This window comes from Gekko japonicus, unplaced genomic scaffold (assembly GCF_001447785.1).
Source record: "Gekko japonicus isolate JY-2015 unplaced genomic scaffold, Gekko_japonicus_V1.1 scaffold2828, whole genome shotgun sequence".
NCBI lineage: Eukaryota > Metazoa > Chordata > Lepidosauria > Squamata > Gekkonidae > Gekko > Gekko japonicus.
This window is the reverse complement of record NW_015164280.1, coordinates 95,133-100,143: the sequence shown is the minus strand read 5'-3', so window position 1 is coordinate 100,143 and position 5,011 is coordinate 95,133. Positions and strand designations below refer to the sequence as shown.

The following is a 5,011-nucleotide window of genomic DNA, read 5'->3' as shown; positions in this document are numbered from 1 at the left end:
AGGGTTGTAGCACTCTGCAAATGGTGTGAGCTATGATTCTGGAAGAGTGGCACCCAATAAGTGCCCTTCCCATACTTCTCCTTTCCTCTCTTTGGATTTCCCATGCTGTAGGAGTCACCTGTTGGTGGTGGGGAGGGAGGGAGGGACAGTGTATTAGTCATTAGGCTGAATCAGAATCAAGGCATCAAAGGTCCTGTGCATATCACAGCAGAACTACTTTCACATCTCTGTATAAAGGCTATTTTGCTCCCGTTGTTCTCTCTTGGATTAAGCATATAGGAACATGAGAAGCCAAGGAGGAAACTATAATAAGGACGTGAGGCAGCAACAGGTGGCTGTGCTTGTCAAGTAAGCTGGGCAGAATCCGGAATCCACGAAGGCTGAGACCAAGCCTTGCCCTGATCACGAAAAAGACAGACCATTCCAGGCCACGGCAGACCTCTTCTCCTTTCGGGATGAGCCTCTCTGTTCCGAAGCAGAACCAAAACACCCCAGAAAGGACCCTGCCCTGACAAGAATCCCTAAGCATTCTTACAAGGAACTGGAGGAAGGCATCCAAAGGTAATATGGGAATGCAAGTGTACCCTGGCTACCCCCCCCCCCGCATCCTCCCCCATGCATAAATAGAATGCCCTGAATTCTGCTCCTTCGCCTAGCCCCTGTTAAATATGCAGCAGATGACATCATTGCTTTTGTTGCCAAAGCACTCCTTGCCCCCCTCCCTCAGAGTACTTTAGTCCCAGTGGAGGAATCTGGGAATCCAGACGGCTCTGGGAGATGAGAAGCTGAGGAAGCCCTGGGTACCACAGCCGGAAGCCCTGAGCTCCATCAGTCCTCCTATTCAGGTAGAGCACGAGATGTGTTTCCTATGCCGGGATCTTCCTCTTTTGAGGATGGCTGGGTGCTCTCTTAAGTCTCCGGAGAGTGAGAAAGAAGAGCTAACATGTAGCTGTGCAAAAATACTGCCTTTCTAACCTAACACACTCCTAGTTAGATTCTTCTAGTACTAACAAAATGCATTGTTGACTTTTCCCTGCTCCTTTAACATGACACTATGACTAATTGTTTTATAGAACACATTTAGGCTGCTAATATCCTGAGCACAAATAGATACATGCACACACAGGTACGCACGTCAGTTTCATCATGGATTTCCTGCTTTATAACTATGGTTAGCTTTCCTGGACCATATGCTTCGTTTTAATGGTCTTATTCTCTGTAACCTTCTGAGGCAGGTTGCTGCTATTCCCATTTTACAGATCGGGAACTGAGGCTGGGAGTGAGCAACTGGATCAGGGCTATTTATCGAATCCATGGCTGTTAGTGGAAGATTTGAACACATTTGTCTAGATCCGAAAGCAACACAGCATTCATAACACCATAATGATTATCTTTTAGACAGAAGAAGTATAACAATAATTGTTATTGAACAAAGCTTTAGTGGCACCTGTAAGACCAACAGAGTTTAATTTTGGGTATAAGCTTTTGTGGGCATGCAGACTTCATAGGCAAATCTCAGCTCACCCATGATGTTACTTGGTAGCCTTACATAAGTGAAATGAAAATAATATAGTTGCATACATTACAGGATTGTTTGTAAGAATTACTAAGATAAGACAGTGTTTTGACCACTTAGAAAAAGCAGACTTTAAACACCTATTATTGTTAAAGTTGGACTGGAGAAAATACTTACTATTGTTAAAGCTACACCACTGGATTGAATTACTATATGCTACTATTACTACTAGCATAGTAATGTTATAACATCAGTACACTCAAGCTGCAGTGCACATACAGTTGGTAAGTCCCATTCATCTCAATAAAATGTATTTACATGAACTTTTTCTAGGATTGGCTGTCAATCACTTTGTCTATGGTTTACCTAGATCTCATATATTCAGGTACTTACCCGGGGGACTTGAAAAATTAAATAGAGGCATGAAAAATCAGACTGCTGGAGGTCGGTTCAATGAAGTTATTTGCTGCTGAAAACATTTTAGAAAATAGAAGCACAACCCATAGGGAACTGCAGCATCTTGGAATCGCAGAAAACCCAAGAGCCCGGTGATGTTGGCTTCTTCTACTAAAATTAGCACAGGCACATTGTGGAGGCTTTCAGTGGGAAACATGCATGACCCAAAATAGCCTCAGAAAAATAGAAATTCCAACTGGAATCTTATAAACTGTAATGTGTGCCAATTGTCATAAAGTTCTACAAGGGACACCATTGCAGACTTTGAGGATGATCATTGAAGATCAGTGATGGGGGACAAAACTCTTTGCAAGGTTTAAAGGTATGATATTGAATATATTCAAGATTAAAGAAAAATCACAAGCTGACAACCAAAAAAAAAACAAAACCCAGCTGAGTTCATTTGATGTGTTTCTGTACCTGGAAATAGTGAACTTTTGAAGAACAATCATGCATGGCCATAAAAATTTATGTATGGGGGGAGGGGAGAAAGAAAAAAGGAGCATCTCTTTTAAATGGTCTGAGTGGTGTGCCTTCTGTCTTTCTAGGGTTCTTCCCAAATTAAAACAGAGAGGTGTAACCGTTGCAATAATTAGCAGTGTGCTCTCTGACCTATATGAATTAGGGCATGAAACTTAATGCAAGCCAGTCAGCTTTGATTAAAATTCTTCAGGTGTATCAGATGTTTTCTGTCTTGGTGTTATATTTCTGAAAAGTTTGGATGAAGCTCTTAAGATGGACAAGTCTTTTTTAAAATGTGCTTAATAAGAGCAACGACACACGAAGAAATGAAAAGGAATCTACTGTCACATTACTGGCCTTTAAGCTGACTGACAGATGGAACCTTTTAAAAAGCCTGTATCAGCACTTGGGGAGTGGGGGGTGAGCAGACAGGATTCAGGTGATCAGCTGGCACTCTGCTGATGTACTTTGGTCCCTGACCCATCCCCCCAGTTCAAGTTCTCAGATCTGAACAACTGTGCAGTTCCAAGATTTTGCTCCTTTGCTGGCATGGATTGCTATGCTGGTAGGGCAAGAGGGTAGGGAAGAGACCCTCCAGTTTTCATTTGGCAAAAATAAGCACAAGGAACTTGGAAAGAGCCCAGCGTTTAATATGGCAGTGGGTTATAGTACGAGGGGAGTTGTCTTCTACAGAGCACAGTCGTTGGTCTGCCTAGTCCAGTAATATCTACTAGTAGTAGATCTCCACGGACTCATCTTCCCCTGTCCTGATACCTGAGATCCTTTAAGGAACAGTGCCAGGTACTGAACACTTAAAATATCTGATGAAGGGAAGTTTGACTCTCGAAAGCTTATTACCCCCCCACCTCAAATCTTGCCGGTCTCTAAGGTGCTACTAGACTCTAATCTAGCTGTTCTACTGCGGATCAGCATGGCTACCCCCTGAAACTTAACGTACAAGCCCTTTCCTAGACCTCTTCCCTCACGCTTTCTAAGCAGCTCCCATGTTGCTGAAAAATATTGTTAGACGATGGAAAAGCTTCTTACCTTTACAGATGACTAACTCACATTCACCTACGCAAATATGGAGCATGATTGACAGTTTTGATTGATTTATTAAGGTATTTATACCCCACTTTGTCCCCAGTTAGGGTTGCCATCTCCCCCAATGGGAGCGGGGTTTCCCCCACTTTTGGGGGCCCCAATCCACCACTGCTCAGCTGGCCAGCGGGGGAACTCAGCCCCCAAGCAGCCTCATCTGCACTAACGTGCCTGGCACGATGACGTCATCATGTGGGGCACGTTGCAGGGGGACATTCTAGGATTTGAGAACATTTTTTATGATGACCAGGAAGAAGACAGGAGCACCCCCCCCTCCCGGAACACAGTGAGGACCTGGCAACCCTTTCCCCAGTGGAGACCAAAAGTGGCTAACAACACTGTTCTCCTCTCCTCAGTTTTATCCTCACCCTGTGAGGTAGTATTGTCTGAGAATATGGGACTGGCCCAAGGCCAGCCAATGAGCTTCCATGGCATAATGGAGATTCTATCTGGCTGTGTCATATTTGGAGGCCACATAAGCAAAGCCAGGGTATAACCCTGCTTTATTTGGTAGTTTCAGAAGGTAGCCATGTTGTTCTGCAGTAGAACAGCTGGATTTGAGTCCAGTAGCCCCTCAGAGACCAACGAGATGTTTGGGCTATAAGCTTTCAAGAGTCAAAGCTCTCTTCATCAGGTTACCTCATGAAGGGAGCTTTGGCTCTTGGAAGCTTATACCCTGAGAACCTTGTTGGTCTCTAAGGTGCTCCAGCTATAGGGTTGCCAAGTGCGATCTTCGCCGCAGCGGGGGACTCCCGGCTGGAGCGCGCGCGCACTGCGTCCTTGTCACTCGGAAGTGACGCGACCATGCCAGGCACGCTGGGGGCGGGGCCATGACCATCCAAGGGAAAACCATAGAGTTTCCCCTCAGATGACCATGGCCCCGCCCCCAGCGTGCCCGGCGTGGTCGCGTCACTTCCGGGTGACGCGCACGTCGGGGTGGGGTTCCCTCCGGGGCCTGATCCGCCAGCGGTGGGGGATGGGCCTCTGGGGCAGGGGTTTTCCCGCCCCCCGGGGGGACTTGGGAAGCCTAGGCCTTGTGGAATCTGGGACATTTATTTTTGGGATTTTTATTCCGCCCTCCCCAAAGTGAGCTCAGGGTGGATCACAAAAGCCGAGCCCAAGACTCGTTACAATAAAAATCACTTTAAACACAGTCAGGGGTATTTTTGGGCAGGAACGCACAGGAACGGAGTTCCGGCTGGCTTCAGAGTTGGCCACGCCCACTACAGCCAAAACCTCTGGGCGCCTGGCTACAGAGGGAAAGCCTGGAGAGTGACCCCCACCCAGCAACTCCACGGTGGGTGGGCCAGGGGGCCCCTGGAAGGATCAGGGAGGCATTTAAATGCCTCCCTCTGCCTTCCCCAGCCAAGGAAAGGCATGGGGTGTGGCCTAATATGCTAATGGGTTTCTGCTGTTGGGTGTGGCCTATTATGCTAATGAGTTCCTGCTGGGCTTTTTCTACAAAAAGAGCCCTGA

The 5,011-nt window shown here is 46.6% G+C and overlaps 1 protein-coding gene across 2 annotated transcripts in view; it reads left to right on the top strand.

The window, feature by feature from the left end:
- Positions 1-297: 297 nt before the first annotated feature.
- SLN (sarcolipin) overlaps positions 298-5,011 on the top strand; it is a 5,923-nt gene continuing 1,209 nt past the window's right edge. The window contains exon 1 of one of the 2 annotated variants that reach the window (XM_015408765.1): positions 298-561. The gene's annotated coding sequence lies outside the window, so the exon portion shown is untranslated. Of the gene's footprint in view, positions 562-727; positions 846-5,011 lie in introns of those variants that run through there. The other variant, XM_015408764.1, reaches the window with a different exon arrangement.